Source organism: Palaemon carinicauda, chromosome 22 (assembly GCF_036898095.1).
Source record: "Palaemon carinicauda isolate YSFRI2023 chromosome 22, ASM3689809v2, whole genome shotgun sequence".
Taxonomy (NCBI): Eukaryota; Metazoa; Arthropoda; class Malacostraca; order Decapoda; family Palaemonidae; genus Palaemon; species Palaemon carinicauda.
This window is the reverse complement of record NC_090746.1, coordinates 39,806,027-39,826,026: the sequence shown is the minus strand read 5'-3', so window position 1 is coordinate 39,826,026 and position 20,000 is coordinate 39,806,027. Positions and strand designations below refer to the sequence as shown.

The following is a 20,000-nucleotide window of genomic DNA, read 5'->3' as shown; positions in this document are numbered from 1 at the left end:
ATTTCTTCCAAGATGACTCATATTGCCTTCTGGTAGATTTCGACTTATATTCCTCCAAGAAGTCTAAGCTTTCCTTCGAGATTTCAAACCTTTTCTTTACTGCTAGGGAGAGAAAATCATGAGATGAAGGTCTCGGGTTTTCTGTGATGAAGCGAAGACAGTCGACTTCTGAACTTGAGACAGAACTGGGTCCGGCAGGGGAATCATCTTCGGTTGTAATTCCAGAATCAGGGGGAACCAGTTGCTCTGGGGCCACTTGGGAGCCACTAGGGCTGCTGTTCCTTGAAAGGATCTCATCTTGTTGAGGACCTTTAACAGAAGGTTGGGTGGAGGGAAGAGGTAAATCCTGGTCCATCTGTTCCAGTCCAAAGACATGGCGTCCACTGCTTCCGCTCGAGGGTCCTCGTACGGGGCCACGTGTCCAGGAAGTTTCTTGTTGTCGCTCGTTGCGAAGAGGTCGATCTGCAGTTCCGGGACTTGATGTAAGATAAAGGAGAATGATTCTGCGTCTAGGGACCATTCTGACTCTATCGGAGCTATCCTGGATAGAGCGTCCGTTGTCACATTGCGGAACCCTTGAAGGTGAACTGCTGATAGGTGCCATCTTTTCTTCTCCGCTAATCGGAAGATGGCCAACAATACTTGGTTGAGTTGAGGCGATCTTGAGCCTTGATGATTAAGACATTTGACCACCACATCACTGTCCAGAGTCAGTCGCACGTGGGCTGAGGGATGAGGGGACAATTTCTTCAATATGAGGAAGACTGCCATGGCCTCCAAGATGTTGATGTGAAACGTCTTGAACAGGGAGGACCAAGTTCCTTGAGTCTTGCGCTGATGGGAGTGACCCCCCATCCTTCCAGCGAGGCGTCTGTATGGATGACGACTGAGGGCGGAGGCAGTTGTAGAGGTATTGACCTTTTGAACTTCTTGGCCTCCGACCATGGCTTGAGAATTGATCGTAGTCGAGACGGTATTGGTCTTCTGAGATCTCTTCGAGCGTTTGATGCGTATCTTCTCCAGACTCCTGATGCATCTTTTAGCTGTGCTCTCAGCACCGGGTCTGTCACCGAAGCAAACTGGAGGGAGCCGAGCACCCGCTCCTGTTGCCGTCTTGAAATCCATTTGGATTTGAGGAGTCTCTTGACAGACCTCACTATTTCCCTCCTCTTCTTTAATGGAATGGAGAGGCAGTGTGACCAAAGGTCCCAATGTATGCCTAGCCATTGGAACTTCTGAGCTGGAGATAGTCGAGACTTTTTGCTGTTGATCTTGAATCCTAGATGTTCCAGGAATTGGATCACTTTCGTGGAAGCTTGCAGGCATTCCGCTTCCGATGCTGCCCACACCAGCCAATCGTCCAGGTAAGCCACCACCTGGACGCCTTGTAGGCGTAGTTGTTGAACGATTGTCTCTGCAAGCTTCGTGAAGATCCTTGGGGCTATGTTTAGTCCGAAGGGCATGGCTCTGAAAACGTACTTTCTTTTTCGAAGCCTGAATCCTAGGTAGGAGGAGATCTGACAATTCATCGAAATGTGCCAATAGGCATCCACTGTGTCTATAGAGACTGTGTATGCCTTTTTGGGCAATAGGGCCCTTATTTGTTGAAGGATTAGCATCTTGAACTTCTTGTTGAGCCAAATCCAGAATGACTCTGAGTTCGTCGGAGTCTTTCTTGGGAATACAGAAGTCTTCCTTGAAACTTGATGGACTTTGCCCTCCTTATCACTCGTTTGCTCAAGAGTTCTCGGACGTATTCTTCCAGAACGGGGGTGGATTGTTGGAAGTATTGAGGAAATGCTGGTGGTGCTTTCCTCCAGCTCTAACCTAGTCCGTTCTTGATGATGCTGTGAGCCCAGGGATCGAAGGTCCAACGATCCCGGAAGAGACGGAGTCTTCCTCCTAATGGAAGCAACTCATTGCTTCTGATTTCCAGAGGGCTTGCCTCCTCGACCGCTTGCCCCTGGGCGAGGTGGGAGCCTTGGTCTTTTTGACTTCTTCTTCGGTTGGGGACCCTCATCCGAAGAAGATTTCCTCTTTCCTGACATGCCCCACTTTTGGAGAAGGTTCCTGTTCTCCATGGCGGCCTTGTCAACGATCTCCTTGACCAAGTCAGTGGGGAAGAGATCTTTCCCCCATATGTTGGAAAAAATCAACTTCCTAGGTTCGTGTTTAATCGTCGCCGACGGGAACACGAACTCTCTACCACCCGTCGTGCCCTGACGAAGCTGTAGAAGTCTTTCGTCAGGGTCGCCAAGTGTGTCTTGGCTAGGACCATGAACATGTCCAGGGTCCTTTGTTCACCGGTCATTGTCTCCATAGCCACCTGGAGGGAGAGAGGGGCAGCCAGTGTCTCCTTCGTATCCTGTTCTCTACGGAGGAGAAACTCGGATAGCTTGGGGAGGTTCTCGCTGAAGTGGCGTCCGGCGATGTCAGCCTCCAACTTCCCGACTGAGAAGGTTAGCTGAATGTCCTTCCAGTCCTTGTCGTTAGGTGGTAGGGTTAGGAAGAGGGGCCTACACTTTCAGTGTAGGGCAAGGTTTCCCCGCCTCCACTGCCTTCAATACTGCTTTGAAGGACTTCTCCGCGAAGGGGAAGACCATAGTATTGAGTGCAAGAAAGGATGGATGTTTCTTGCTTAGGGCCGGCACCTTGGAATTGGTGTAGCCCCTGTCCTTCAGGCAGCCAGCGAACAAAGCCTGAGCCTTAGAATGGTCAAATACTATGACCTCCTTAATCTCTGTTTCCTCCTTGGAAACGGGTTCTGTCTTAAGACGAACGAAGCAGTCCGGGTAGGATTCGAAGCTGGGCCAGAATTCCACGTCTTCGACGGGGAAGGCACCCATCTTGTCCGAGATAACAATCTTGTCGTTGGTAATGAGCATGTACTCGGCATGCTTCCATGGATTGATCTCGAAACAGGAGGGAAGCTCCTTCACGATGAGTCTCTCTTTTGAGACCCCCGGTGAAGCGTCATGCAAAGGATCTCCTTCTTGAGATCCACATCTCCCGGTTTGATCTTCTCATCGAAGATCGCCATCATCGCTTGAATGGCAGCCATGGTATCGTCCAGCTTCGTAAGCAATGGAGTGGATGATGTAAAGGGTCCGGGTTCTGGGGCGGGAACTGATGACACGGAGAGTGACGCGACATCCTCCTCTTCCGACTCAGGAGCTACCGTAAACTCCTCTTCCTGACCTTCGGCCAAAAGGTCCTTCTCGGTGTCCTCTGACACCTCTGACATCCTATCATCCTCTATGTGGATGTCCTTCATTGCATCCGAGACGTCTGAATCGACTGACAGCTGGATGCACAGGATCTCAGGGCGTGGCCGAGGGATAAAAGCATCCGCAGATGCCCTAGGGAAGAGTATGGCTCTCATGCGCTCGTTAGGCAGGTAAGGCCCCGTGGAGTTCTTCTGGAAACCTTGCACCCACTTGCGTAGTTTCTCCCAAGCAATGTCCCTTGACTCCGCAGACTGAGGAGTCTCAAACCCCTCATTAAGCAGGTCTTTACACGTAGTACATACCTGCGGGTCCCAATACCTCAGAGGCCCCTACGTGATGGAGCAGCGGGAGTGCGCCCGGCACCCCAGATGGCCATAAAAGTCCTTGCGTCGAAGGCTGCAGAACGTGCTCTCCCACTGGATGTAGTACTACTGTAAAGAGAGGAAAAGAAAATGAATATATTGGAGTCTATCACAGTAGACTTAAAAATATAATAATTATAATAGAAGATTCCTTTCCATTGTGTAAGCTTAGGATAGGTAAGCTGGAAATGAAATAGGAAAGACACATACGTGTGAATCCCGCCCAGCCAATTGCTGCGACCTTCCTCACTATCAATTCTAGGGCACCCTCTGTAAGGGGTCCAATGGAAGATTCTAGCCCATAGGGATAGAGCAGTGTAAGCATCACCCATTTCCAAAGAATTAATAATGAGAATTAAGGGGACTGATGAACAATCAGCGTAAAGAAAAGGGGAATTCAGTCCCCAATTCAGGTAGGTCTCAACAAGAGACTGCGCATGGACGCACAGAGTATGTTGGAAAACTTATCTATTGTATGGTCATATACCTTAGTCTTCTGTCTGTGGTATGTTTCAATACTACAGATTTACTGGCTATTGTGTATTCCTATACAACAGGCATTACCGGCATACTACCGGCCAGGCTAATACTTGGAGATAATTCAACTGGCACAATAATTCGTATCTATGTGGATAGCAGTCCGTCGGCATATCGATGGTCTACCGGACTTCCGGCAGGCCGCCGCCGACCGAAGGTACACCACCCCAGCCTTCATTCAAGGTGACTGGGTAGTGGTGAAACCTATGCAAAGCCGGCGGTCCGCCGAATCATCGACAACACTCGGCCTGCCGGCGGGCTACCGACTGAAGGCACACCAACCAGTCATCATACCATGTGACTGAGTGGTGACCCAAAGCATACACTGCCGGCTCTCGCCGGCAGAGTCAGATATGACGATGAATTAATGGCTCACAAACCCCGCCTGCCTTCTGCCGGCAGGGTTAGTGGCCGGCAGTCAACGTAGTTGCCAGCACTAGCCCATAGAGAGAGAAAAAGTAATGAGTGAAGGAAGATGAAAGGATGGCGGCGTAGCCACCCTGACACTGCCTTCCTCTGGAATGAGGGTTCGAATGGAAGGGAAGAACATATCATGATCAGGCTTTCACCCATTCGCAGCCCTGCCGTTATCAGTCGGACAAGGGCAACGGATAGCAGTCCAAGGGGTGACTGAAGAACACTCTAAAGCAAAAGGGGGTCTCCAGCCGGTATGTAGACCTGCAGAAAAGCTATCCCAGAACGTCATGTGCTGAAAGGGAAGATGAACGGCTAGGCTTAACAGACTGAAGACCGAGCCGGCCCTACAACCCGCCGGCACTCGGTGAGATTGTAGGACAGCGGACACAGAGGTGTGATGGTTAGGCCATCACCATAGGACAGAAGGGACAGGGAAAAGGGTCCTGTGTAAGGTGTGAGAGGAGCCAGCGTATGCCGTCCCTGTCACGCCAACAAGGGAATTCTGTTTCAGTATCAGCGCCATTCCAGGCGTAAGGAGAGTACATTCACCAGCCTATGGTGGGCTAATACAGTATAGGGACCGGCATCATCAAGCCGTCCCAAACTATAAGAGAAACAGAACTCCCATGCTTGTCTATCCTAGACCAAAGAATATTCAATATCCTTCAGACTAGGGTCTGCAAGCACAGGACTAGTCACTAGACTACAGGGAGAAGGGGATCTCATGACCCCTCCAAGTGCAGTCTAGGGGGGCAAAGCCCCCTATACCAACCAGCTATGTCCAACAGGGGAGTACACTCACCTTATAGCACAGCTAGAGGCACACGACAGGTACTCTGAGGTCCTAACCCAAACACAAACCTCATCAATAATGGCTTGGAAAGGGGCAGAAAACCCTAGCCTAACCTTACCAGAATTACAATTCAAGGCAAGAACGGCTAGGATTGTAGCCCTAGGCTACACTCAGAGTGAAGAAGAGATTACCTTATACATAAAGGTAACCGGGGAGATGTATGAAAGTATACTAAAGCCACTAGGCTATTAGCCTAGTGACAGAGAGATAGACTACCTGATTCATCGAATCTCTTGTATACTATCTTGGAAGAAGAAATCATATGCAATCAATAAATCTTATACGTATATTTTGCCTAGTATCTTCATTTTTTTGGGCTCAGGTCATGTCGTCCTGATGGAAGTTTCTTTAAAGTAGCTTCCTAGGTTATATTCGACTACAGTGATATATCCCAGAGAATTTTACCTTAAGGTATCCAGAATTCTAACTCCTGGCGCGAATATCACTAACTTTCACCTTTAGGGATATCGCATACTGTAATATCAGAGGACGTATTCTTGACACGCCACATAGCTATCTTCACCCCGAATAGCATTTTCGCTTTGAGAGGGGAAAGTGGCAAGAATCGAAGGAGAGCCGTTATTAAGGCACGCTCGACTCCTTATTGTTTTGAGTACCTGTATGACGTCACGACCGGGCGCCAACTTGTCATTCCTTTATTCGTAGCGTCTTTGCTCGGTGTTTTCCCTGTGCTCTCACGCTATTTTTGGATTTATCGCTCGCTATGATGCTTTCTACAGCCTCATCTGCCTCTGGAAAGTTGAGTATTATCTTTACTTTGTATAAATGTAAGCTCTTGCCAGTTTCTTACTCGATTCAAGGTTCAATTAACGTAACAAGAGCTGTTGCCTAACCGGAGGCGTTATGGACGCTGTCGTTTCCTATGCATGAGTCATTTAGTTAGCCAGAACGACCTTCCCAGTTTTATTAGCATTAATAAATTTAGCTACTTAGCCTTCATTGCTAGGAAATTTTTATATTATGCCGATAGTATTCTTGGATTTCGGCGATTTAGGTAACCGATCCTCACTTACGCTAGGCTTCCTAGCCTAGGCGTTTTGATTTTATTACTTTCATGCATGATATAATAGATTTTCCTAGTGTGGTAATTTTATTGAAGCTTTAGGCAATATTTTATACATATAAGATATTTACTGCATAAATTTTCCTCTTCCAAAGATAGTATACAAGAGAGTTTCGGTGATTTAGGTAATCGATTCTCACTGCCTCTAGGCTACTAGCCCAGGAGCTTTAGTATACTTTCATACATATCCCAGATTGCTCTTGTATCATGTTATTCAAGTGGAAACTGATACCTCCTAGTCTTTTATAGGGCAATACTAATCTCCTTCGGCGATGTAAGAGCAATCTCTTCTCCCTCTGAGTTAGCCTAGGCTAAACCCTAGTGAGCTTTGCCTCAAATTGCATTCGGGTTAAACTAGGCTAGGATGTTTCTGTCCTTTCCCTGTAACCGCAGATGCAGGTTTTTGGGTTTAGTCAGAACCTCAGAGTATTTTGTCTGTGGTTGGTAGCCGACTAGCAAGGCGAATGGAATTCCCTGGCTAGGTTAGGCTGCCGACGCAGGAGGCTAGACCTCCCTAAGCCACACCTGAGGGTATTATATGATATGATGCCTTCTCCCTGTGGCCTAGCAGACTAGTCCTGTGCCGACAGAACTTAAGCTGAAGAATAGAATTCTTCTATTGCTTGGGGACACCGACACTAGAACTCTGTTCCCTTTTGTCTAGCGATAGGGGCGAGGGTGCTGCCAATCTCTTTTCTGTATTGGACTAACCCTAAGCTAGGGAATAGAATTCTCTGGCCACATGGGATAGTTCTAATACTGGAACAGTCTCTCGTTAGGTGAGGTAGGACAGGCTTTACTGCCGGCTCCTTCCACACTCTACAGGACACTCACCTCCTTCCCCGCTCTGTCCTTTAGTGATGGCATAGCCATTACATTCCTTTGGCCATCATCCTACAATCAACTCTAGTGCCGGTGTGTTGTGGGACCGGCTCGGGTTTTCTGTCTGTTGCTCGGCTGTGCCGGCTGCCGGCAGAAGCCCCAACCCCCTGTTGAGTGTTCTTCAGTCCTCTCTTGGTCTGCCATCCATAAACTCTGCCGGCAGAGCCGGCAAGGTTATGGATGGATGGAAGCTTGAATGTTACATTCTCCCCTTCCATTTGAACCCTCATTCTGGATAGAAGACAGTAAGGCTGAGCCTTTACACAATCCTTCGTCCATGCTTTCTCTCTCTCTCTTCTGACTAGTACCCTGGGTCCTACCTGCAGGCAGCTATGCTTAGCTGCCAGCAGCCGGATGGGCTGCAGACAGCTGATATAATAACTAATCGCCGGCTGGCATAGATTACCGACAACCGGCAACCCACTGACAGCCGGCGATCTGACGCCCATTACCCCCAGAAGGCAGTACACCTTCTGACTTGTACCCAGGTGCTAGCCTGCCGGCATATGCCGGTGGGTACTACAGTATATGACTATACAGTAGAAAGTATAATTGCAATATAGATCATACTGCAATCAGAAAACTACAGTATAGATTATAAGGTAGCCCATAATTCCCTCTAACATACACTGTGTTTTCATGGGAAGCCTACTGTGAGACCACTTAATACAAAGAAAGTGAATTCTTTCTTTAATATAATTAGTGATCACGAAATTCAATCCCCAATATTAAAAATCCGGACGACAGTGTTAGGTTACACTTATATATATCCTTATTGGATAGAGATCTTCCAACAGTTTTCTAACATTAGAAATACCCGTGATTTTAATGTTGAGGGAGGTCACAGCAATTGGCTGGACAGGAAACACATGTATGTGTCTTTCCTTCTTCCTTTCTAGCTTACCTATCCTAAGCTATATATACATAACAATATTGTATACTCAATATTGTGAGATAATTCATCGAATACTCATTGTATTTTCCTCTCTTTACAGGAGGACCATCCCAAGTGCGGGAATTTTTTCTGCAACGTCTACAGTAAGAACTTCTGCGGCCATGAACTGTACAGGACGCACGCGCGCTGTGCAGCAACAAAGGGAGCTCTGAAGTATTGGGACCCCCGGGTATGTGACGTTTGCTCTAACTTGGTTACCGAGGCTTTTGATGATCAAAAGACAACGGAGTCAAGGGATACAGCAAGAGAGAAGCTGCGAAAATGGGTCAGGGGTTTTCAAAAGAACACCACCGGGCCCTACCTTCCTTGTGAAAAGATGAGGGCCTGTCTTTTCCCAAGGGCATCTTCGGATGCAGTAATCCCGCAACCTCACTCAGAGATTTCCTGTGTCCAGATTCCGGTAGAATCTGATGTATCAGACGCCATGAAGGACATCCAGCCAGAAGACAAGATGTCAAAAGTGTCAGAAGGCACTGAAAGAAGTCTTCTTGCCGAAGATCAGGAGGAGGAGTCATTGATGGCTCCTGAGACTGACGAAGAAGGGACCGAGATAGTTTCGGTTTCATCGGCTCTGGTCGCAGAGCCCGTCCTCTCGACCTCCTCTGCTCACCAATTGGCCGATATGAGTCAGACTTTAATGTCTATCCTCACTATGGTCCAAGATTTGAAGAAGCAGACCACTGAAAAAGAAATTGCGTTAAGGTTGGAGATGCACCAACTCGCAACTTCCCGTGCAGCTCCGAAGAAGTTGAACGTTAAGGATCCTCCCCCTTTCTCAGCCGTCAACCCGTGGAGGGAAGCTGAGCCCATGCCAATGTCAGCGGGGAACATCTTCATCTCTGACAAGCTGGACACAGTTCCTGTCGAAGATGTGGAATTCTGGCCCAGCCTAGGGGCCTAAACAGACTGCTATGTTCGTCTGAGGACGGAACCATCCTCGGAAGAAGAGACAGAGCCGAAAGAGGTCATAATCCTTGACCTCCCCAAAGCTCAGGCCTTGCTATCCAGCACGCAGAAGGAGAGGGCCTTCACTAATTCCAAAGTGCCGGTTCTGAGTAAGAAGCACCCTTCCTTCATTGCTTCTTCCCGAGCCCTCACCTTTATGGAAAAAGGGTACAAGGCAGCCTTGAAGGCGATCGAGGCAGGGAAACCATGTCCCCACTCGAGGAGTGTAGGCCGTTCTCCCTCGCCCTACCATTGGACGAAACAGATTGGAAGGATGTGCATCATACCTTCTCAGGCGGGAAGTTGGAGGCCGACATTGCCGGACGTCAGTTCGGCGAAGACCTCCCTAAGTTGTCAGACTTTCACCTGTGCCGGGAGCAGGAAACGAAAGAAAGACTTGCCACCTCAATGTCTCTTCAAACCGGACTGGAGACGATAGCAAGCGTCTCCCAATCTCCAGACATGTTTATGGTCTTTGCCAAGGCTCACCTGGCAACAATGGCCAAGGACTTGTACAATTTTATCAAGGCCAGGAGGGCTTGTAGAGAGTTCGTGTTCGCCTCGGCTGCGGTGAGGCACGAACCAAGGAAGCTGATATCATCCAGCATCTGGGGTAAGGACCTCTTTCCAAGGGAAGTGGTTAAGAAGGTCGTCGACAAAACTGCCACGGAGAATAGAAACCTTCTCCAAAAGTGGGCTTGTCGATGAAGAGGAAGTCTTCCCAGGATGAGGGTCCCCAACCCAAGAGGAAGACGAATAGGCCAAGAGCGCCCTCTCGCCCCCCTAGACAACAGCAACACCTTCCCGCAGCCACTGTGCCCCAGGCGGTGGCACAACTACCCATCACGTACCAATTGGTACCCCAGCAGTTGGCGACACAGTCGCCAGTCTTTACCCCGGCCTTCGAAAGACAATCCACTACCTTTCGGCCGAAATCTGGAGGCTCCTTTCGAGGCTCCTCTAGACGCCTCTCAAGAAGCAAAGGCAACAGGGGTGGACGTGGCAAAGGAGGCAAGTCTTCCAGTCAGCACTCCAAGTGAGATGCTTCCGGTAGGAGGGAGACTGTTCTCTTTCCGGGATCATTGGACCTTCGATACCTGGGCCCACAGCCTGATCAAGAGCGGACTAGGTTGGAGCTGGAACGCAACTCCACCAGCTTTCCCTAAATTCTTCCAACACTCAACCCCCATTCTGGAAGAATATGTCCAAGAACTTTTAGACATTTGAGTAATAAAGAGGGCAAAGTCCATCAAGTTTCAAGGAAGGCTGTTTTGTGTTCCAAAGAAGGACTAGGACAAACTTAAGAGTCATTCTGGACTTGTCCCCACTCAACAAGTTCATAGTAAACCACAATTTCAGGATACTCACCCTTCAGCACATAAGGACACTACTGCCAAAAAGGCATACACAGACTCCATAGACATGGCAGACGCATATTGGCATGTCCCAGTCAATCGACAAGTTTCCTCCTACCTAGGATTCAAGCTACAAAAGAGACAATATGTCTTCAGAGCTATGCCCTTCGGACTAAACATAGCCCCAAAGATCTTCACGAAGCTTGCAAATGCAGTCATTTATCAACTACGCCTAAAAGGAGTTCAGGTAATAGCCTACCTGGACGATTGGCTGGTGTGGACAGCATCCGAAGCAGAATGTATGCAAGCCTCCAAGAAAGTGATCCAGTTCCTAGAAAATCTGGGATTCAAGATCAACATGGAAAAGTCTCGACTAACTCCAGCTCAAAAGTTTCAATGGCTCGGAGTTCATTGGAACTTACAGTCACACCGCCTCTCCCTTTCATCAAAGAAGAGGAGAGAGATAGCGGGATCTGTCAAGAGACCTCTAAATCCGCTCGGATATCAAGACGACAACAGGAGAAGAGTACTGGGTCCCTCCAGTTCGCCTTAGTGACAGACCCAGTGCTGAGGGCACAATTAAAAGATGCATCAGGAGTCTGGAGAAGAAATGCATCAAACGCTCAAAGAGATCTAACAAGACCAATACCAACCCGTCTGCGATCACTTCTCAAGCCATGGTCGGAGGCCAAGCACCTAAAGAAATCGGTACCCTTACAACCACTTCCACCCTCGGTCATTGTTCACACGGATTCCTCAAAGGAAGGATGGGGAGGCCACTCTCACAAACGGAAAGTCCAGGGGACCTGGTCCTCCCTCTTCAAGACCTTCCACATCAACATTCTGGAAGCCATGGCAGTTTTTCTATCTCTGAAGAAACTGAAGCTTCGCTGCTCGATCCACATCAGATTGGTCCTGGACAGCGAAGTGGTAATGAGATGTCTAACCCACAAGGTTCGAGATCGCCCCAAATCAACCAAGTGATGTTGGCCATCTTCCGTCTGGCGGGAAAGAAGAGATGGCACTTATCAGCAGTTCACCTTCAAGGGTCCCGCAATGTGACGGCAGACGCTCTATCCAGGTTTACCCCGATAGAGTCAGAATGGTCCCAAGACGCAGGATCATTTTCCTTCATCTTACGCAAAGTCCCAGGACTGCAAATCGACCTCTTCGCAATGAGCGACAAGAAGAAGCTACCTCGATACATAGCCCCGTACCAGGACCCTCTAGTGGAAGCAGTGGACGCAATGTCCCTAGATTGGAACAGATGGTCCAGGACTAACCTGTTCCCTCCTCCCAACCTTCTGTTAAAGGTCCTCGACAAACTGAGATCCTTTCGGGGAACAGCAGCGATAGTGGCTAACAAGTGGCTGAACAGCATTTGGTTCCCTCTAATAATGGAACTGCGACTGAAGCTGGTCCCGTTGCCGGATCCAGTTCTGACTCAACAAGTGCAGAAGTCGACTGTCTTCGCTTCATCACAGAAAACCCGAAACCTTCATCTCATGATTTTCTCTCCGTAGCAGTCAAGAAAAGGTTTGGGAATTCGAAAGACAGTATAAACTTTTTAGAAGAATATAAGTCTAAATCTACTAGAAGACAATACGAGTCATCCTGGAAGAAATGGGTTGCCTTTGTCAAGGCAAAGAAACCAAAAGAAAATTCGACAGATTTCTGTTTATCATTCTTTATTCATCTCCATGAACAAGGTTTAGCAGCCAACACGATTTCTACGTGTAAATATGCCTTGACTAGACCCTTGCTGTATGCCTTCCTGGTGGACTTCTCTAACGAAATCTTCATTAAAATCCGTAAGGCCTGCGCTAGGCTTAGGCCTGCAGCACCTCCGATGCCCATTTCATGGTCCTTGGATAAGGTTCTTCATTTAGCTTCAACCCTGAACAATGAAGATTGCTCTCTAAAGGATTTGACCCAAAAAGTTATATTCTTATTTGCACTAGCCTCAGGAGCCAGAGTTAGCGAAATAGTGGCCCTTTCGAGGGATGAGGGCCATATTCAGTTCACAGAGAGTGGAGAACCGAATATCTTTCCTGACCCAGCTTTTCTCGCTAAAAATGAGATACCCACCAAAAGGTGGGGTCCCTGAAGAATCTGCCCTCTGAAGGAAGATGCATCTCTATGTCCAGTGGAGTGCCTAAAGGTCTATCTTCGTAGAACTTCAGACTTTAGGGGAGGACAGCTTTTTAGGGGAGAAACCTCAGGTTCACCATAGTCTTTGAAACAATTAAGAGCGAAGATCACCTACTTCATTCGCAGAGCGGATCCAGACAGTACAACCGCAGGTCATGATCCGAGAAAGATTGCTTCGTCTCTGAATTTCTTCCAAAATATGAACTTTGAAAGTCTTCGCTCATATACTGGATGGAAGTCATCCAGGGTTTTCTTTAAACAATACGCGAAGCAAGTGCAGGAGATCAAGCGCTTCGTGGTGGCAGCAGGTAGTGTGCTAAAACCTGCCGCTTGAAAACTGCGAGGAACAGTGCACTAATTGGGACTTTTAGTGATGGGTGTACATAATCTCTCCCTACGGAGTGACATGTTAAGTGAAGTGCCACCGTAGTGACACTATGGACTGTTCCAAGTATAAAGGTGAAAGAAGCATAAAAGGCTTACACATGTGCCATGCGTATCGCTACGCAAGTGTTTATAGACTGTAATGACAGAAATAAGAAAAAAGAAAAATTTTACCAAATTTCTTTTCTAAAGAGGCTTATGCGTTTCTTTTCAGATAAAACAAGTATTTCTGATATTACCTTTCTATTTATGCTTTTAATTATATTTCCAAATTTCGTTTTATATTGTATTATAAAATGCACATTGACTTCATGCTTTATTGATTATCAATAAAAAGTATAATTGAATTTTGCGTCTTTTTTCGCCCAAAAAATTCTGAATAAATAAAACGTGTGTGAGCATTTCTAAACAACCCTATATTTTGTAAATATATAGTCTGAACATATACAAAATCTGTTCTAAAAGCTAACAAACCTTCTCCTTGTGTGTATACATCAGGTTTATCAGTCCTGGGTTGCGACTGATTTTATATACCTTGATTGTATTACTGACTAATACAATTGTTCCTACATGGATTCAAACCTGTCTGTCTTGCATGCAGTTTGCCAAGTAGACCGGGGGAGGTGTCAGTAGTTAATACATACATTTGTTCCTTCCCGAATAAAAACTCTGCTTTAAAACGGTATATGATGAGACCAGTATACCTGTTTGTTGGCTAGATTGTTCATACGAATATACAATCCTCGAGACTTTTCCCAGAGTCTGGCATGACTCTTCCCTGTAGGGGGCAGGAAGCACTAACATAGTTCATGATTAGTTGAAATGGTGCATAATGGTAACACCATGTGTCTCTAGGTCTAAATGACCAGGGAAAATTTATCTCGCAGTTTAGACACTACGAGTTTAGACACTAATGGAAAATCCACAGATACATTAATGCTCTGGTAAACTTCCATCAGGACAACATGGCTTGAGCCCCAAAAACGGATTTTGAGCGATGAGGTAGCCATGTCGTCCTGATGGACCCACCCTCCTTTTATAAAATGCTGAAAGAATCCCTCCCGAAAGCACTGTATCTGTAGCACTTCGCTAACGCTACAAGGAATGACAAGAGGGCGCCTGGTCGTGACGCCATACAGGTACTCAAAACAGTAAGGAGTCGAGCGTGTCTTAGTAACGGCTTTCCTTCGATTCTTGCCACTTTCCCCTCTCAAAGCAAAAATGCTATTCGGGGTGGAGATAGCTATGTGGCGTGTCAAGAATACGTCCTCTGATATTATGCGATATCCCTAAAGGTGAAAGTTAAGGATATTCGTGCCAGGAGTTAGAATTATGGATACCTTAAGGTAAAATTCACTTGGATATATCACTTTAGTCAAAAATAACCTAGGAAGCTACTTTAAAGGAACTTCCATCAGGACGACATGGCTACCTCACCCAAAAATAGATTTTTCGCTTCGCTCAAAATCCGTTAAATATAATAACACCAGGAACACTTATTATATCATGCATGAGAGTAAACTAAAGCACCTTGGCTAGGAAGCCTAGCATCAATATCAGCTACCTCATTCGCCGAGATGAAGGAATACTATCGGCATAATATAACAAATTCCTAGCAATGAAGATTACATAGCTAAAATGAAATTTAGGCTATATATAAGTACCGGTAAGGTCGTTCTGGCTAACTAAATAACACATGCGTTACGAACAACCGCGTCAAAGATGCCTCCGGTCTAGGCAACAGCTCTGCCACAAAAGAGAACCATATTTATTTTGAGAGAAAAGTTACTTTACGGCCAGAGCTACATTTATACGATATAAGAGGTAAATACTCAACTTTCCAGAGGTAGAAGAGGCTGAAGATTGCGACATGATTATCAAAATAGTGAAAAGCACTGGGAAAAACACCTGGTCAGGACGCTACAGATAAAAGGAATGAAGATGGCGGGCGGATGCGACGTCATCCAAGATGGCGACGAATATGACGTCATCCGAGTGCTCAAACAGTAACGGAGGAGGAGAGTTTTGTAACAGCTCCTACTTTAACTTGCCACTTTTCCCCCTCAAAGCGTAAACACTACGTGGGGTGCAGATAGCTATGTGGCGTGTCAAGAATACATCCCCTGTTATTATGTGATATCCTAAAAGGCAACTTTAAGGATATTCGCGCCAGAAGTTAGAATTCTGGAGACCTTTAGTTAAATTCTCTGGGAATATCACTGTAGTCAAATATACCCTAGGAAGCTACTAAAGGAACCTTCCATCAGGATGACATGGCCTGAGCCCAAAAATATATACTGTATATATATATATATATATATATATATATATATATATATATATATGTATATATATATATAAAACTGCATAAATACTCAGCCATTGAGGCTCCTAAATATATATGCAGTATATATATATATATATATATATATATATATATATATATATATATATATACAGTGAACCCTCGTTTATCGCGGTAGATAGGTTCCAGTCGCGGCCGCGATAGGTGAAAATCCGCGAAGTAGTGACACCATATTTACCTATTTATTCAACATGTATATTCAGACTTTTAAAACCTTCCCTTGTACGTAGTACTGTTAACAAACTACCCTTTAATGTACAGAACACTTAATGCATGTACTACAGTACCCTAAACTAAAACAGGCACAAATATTAAAGGTGATTTTATATCCTGCATTTCCTAAACATGCTAAAAAGCACAATAAAAAATGGCAACCAATGTTTTGTTTACATTTATCTCTGATCATAATGCAGAAACAAACTGGAGGTAGAGCTTTGCTTATTACCCAGACATATTTCCCATACTTTTCCCTTAGAACTACATCACATCTTCCTACTTTAGATATATAGATATATATATATATATATATATATATATATATATATATATATGTGTGTGTGTGTGTGTGTGTGTGTATATATATATATATATATATATATTTATATGTATACACATATACATACCTACATATATACATAAATACATGCATACATATATATATATATTACTGTATATATATGGGTTATGGAAAAAATCCGCGAAGTGGTGAATCCGCGATGGTCGAACCGCGAAGTAGCGAGGGTTCACTGTATATATATATATATATATATATATATATATATATATATATATATATATATATATATATATATATATATATATAATATTATTATTATTATTATTATTATTACTAGCCAAGCTAAAACCCTAGTTGAAAAAGCAAGATGCTATAAGCCCAAGGGCTCCAACAGGGAAAAATAGTCCAGTGAGGAAAGGAAATAAGGAAATAAATAAATGATGAGAATAAATTAACAATAAATCATTCTAAAAACAGAAACGTCAAAACAAATATGTCCGATATAAACTATTAACAACGCCAAAGACAGATATGTCATATATAAACAATAAAAAGACTCATGTCAGCCTGGTCAACATAAAAACAATTGCTCCAACTTTGAACTTTTGAAGTTCTACTGATTCAACTACCCGATTAGGAAGATCATTCCACAACTTGGTAACAGCTGGAATAAAACTTCTAGAATACTGTGTAGTATTGAACGTCATGATGGAGAAGGCCTGGCTATTAGAATTAACTGCCTGCCTAATATTACAAACAGGATAGAATTGTCCCGGGAGATCTGAATGTAAAGGATGGTCAGAGTTCTAAATCACAAAATCCCGGAGGACCATCGTAACGAGAAGGACCAAGGTAGCGAGAGCCCAAGAGCTCAGCGCAACGAGAATCCGAAGATTCTATGTCGTGACACTGAAAGATCATAGTGACGAGGACCCGAAGATCCTAGGTCATGAGAGCCTAAAAGCTCAGCACGATGAGAGCCCAAAGCTCAGGGTCATGAGAACCCAAGGGTTCAGTATAACGGAGTCACGAGAGCCCGAAGGCTCAGCGTAACGGGAGTCGCGAGAGCCCGAAGGCTCAGCGTAACGGGAGTCGCGAGAGCTCGAAAGCTCAGCGTAATGGGAGTCGCGAGAGCTCGAAGGCTCAGCATAACACAAGTCACGAGACCTTGAAGGCTCAACATAACCCAAGTCCGAAAGCTCAATGCAATGAAGGTCACGAGGGCCCGAAGGCTCCACGTAACGGGGGTCACGAGAGCCAGAAGGCTCAACGTTAAGAAGGTCAAGAGAACTCAAAGGGTTTCCGCAACACAAGTCATGACAGCCCAGGGGCTCTATGCAAATGGAACCCGAAGGCTCCGGGTCACGAGAGCCCGAAGGTTCAGCGTGACGAGGAGCCGAAGGTATCAGGTTTCGAGAACCTGAAGGCTAAGCATGTCAGGAGACTGGAGGCTCGGGGTCATGCAAGCCCGAAGGCTCAGTGAGACCGTCATGAGAACTCAAAGGAACTATGTAACTTGGACCAGAAGGTCCAAAAAGACATCTCTTTACCGCTAGGGAAGGAGCATACCCGAGGTGATGAGGGGTCAAAAACTCTTCCACCTGACAAAACCCCGAAAAGAAACATCAAGCAGAAACCTCTTAAGGGGGAGACTGTTGAGGCCCGAAAAGATCGGAAGCTTTCTCTCTCAAAAGAGAGGAATGTTCTCCCGAAAGAGAACATTGCCTAGGACCATGCTCTACTCCTGCCCAACAAATCAGTGATAGAGCATCTGCTTCATGGGGGAAGGGGTGGGACCAAATCGCTAGGGGAAACTGTACCATCACTTGACCCAAAATATTGACCTGAAGTAACCAGGGCTGTGCTGCTACTCGGCCATTCCCCAGAGATGACAGGCGGAGGAGCAGCTTCGGGAAGATATCAGGGGGTTAAAGAGGAAGTACGCAATTCCTTCAACTTTGAAGACCCCAAAGGAGAAGAATCTCGTTAGGCCTTCTTTTTTTTCCTGCACCCAAACCTCTCCCACTGGGAGGCAGACCACTCCTGACAATCACTACAGATGTTGTCCCGATCACAGTGGCGGACCCCTACAAGCCGGACACAGCAGGTAGGGGTCCGTCTCAAAGGCATATTTGGCAATTCTGACATTACCCAGGGATGTGTATATTGTATTCCATGCAATTCGTGTGGAAATTTTATATTTGTCAAACTGGTAGAGCCCTAGAAAAGAGAATTGAACAACATAAGAGAAGTGTCTGATATGCTCAAGATAACAAAGCACTATTTATCCACTTCCGAGATAAAAATCACACAATTAATTGGTCACATGCAAAGATATTGATTCATTCAAATAACTTATTGGAAAGAAACATTGTAGAGTACAGCTTTATAAAAGAAACCTTTGATAACTACTTGGATATTGGACTTGGAATGTACAATCTTGACGCATTCATATGAAGAGAGATTTGCAAACTGTATAAAAAAAACTTTAACCACTTAATGTAGAACTGAATGTACCAGAGATAATTAACGCTATTATGAAATTAATATTTAGACCTAAGCTAGCATCCACTGGTGGGTACAATTGCTTCATGAAGTATACGTACTTGCTTTGCCAATATATAGTTATGTTAGATATAAGTACTGATATGTACGTAATTGTATGTGCATGTTGATAGGGTTATATGTGCATAACCATATATACATGTTAATCATGTGTACAAACATGTAAATGTAAGTTTATGTATGTATCTGTATATGTATACCTTTATATGTACACATATGTATGTCTATGTATATATTTATGTGTCAGTATATGAATACCTGTATGTGTACACAAGCATATCTCTATGTATATATTTATATATATGCGCGTATGTATACTGTAGATATGTTTTTATATATACATATAATTTTGCTAATGTATTTATATCGACAAGGCTATTCCTATGAACATAAAGAAATTGTATTGAAAGCCTAAACAAAATTTACTGGTCATCAGAAATGACCCTTTCTGCCACATATCTAATGTGGTTTCATCTCCGCCCAGGAAATAACTGATAACACGTAGGTAGCTGGTATGGGAGCGTCATTATTCTATAATTCACTCTATGTATACTAGTGTGTTTACTGTACCTATTAAATATAAAGAAACATCGATCAATAAATCAGTCCCCTGAAGAAGTAGCACGAAACTAGTCAAGACTTAATCTTATATTTCCTATTGTCACTTTCCACATGGTTCTTTGGCAAATATATATATATATATATATATATTTATATATATATATACTGTACATATATATATATATATATATACATATATATATATATATATATATTTATATATATATATACATATATATATATATATATAAATATAAATATATATATATATATAAATATATATATATATATATATATATATTTCAAATAAGCCATATATATTTTTGATACATTAATGTCTGGATTCTCTTAACGACCTCGGGATCAGAGCCCCAGGCGAAATCACACAAAGACAAGAGCTTGGCTCCGGCCGGGAATCGAACCCTGGTCGGCCGGAGCCAAGCTCTTGTCTTTGTGTGATTTCCCCTGGGGCTCTGATCCCGAGGTCGTTAAGAGAATCCAGACATTAATGTATCAAAAATATATATGGCTTATTTGAATATGAAAAACACGTAAAAATGTGCAAAATTTATCATATATCTATATATATACATATATATATATAATGTACACTTATATACATATATATATATATATATATATTGTATAGATACATATATATTTTTACATATATATATATATGCATATATATATATATATATATGCATATATATATATATATATATATTTATATGGACACCATTATGATATCTATTCATTATAAAAGTTAATTAACATGTCAAAGTACCATATATATATATATATATATATGTGTGTGTGTATATATATATTTATATGGAC

General features: G+C 44.3%; 1 protein-coding gene across 1 annotated transcript in view; it reads right to left on the bottom strand.

Moving 5' to 3' along the window:
• The window catches only part of TBC1D16 (TBC1 domain family member 16), a 496,458-nt gene that overhangs the window by 224,407 nt on the left and 252,051 nt on the right, over positions 1-20,000 (bottom strand). The window lies entirely within an intron of this gene.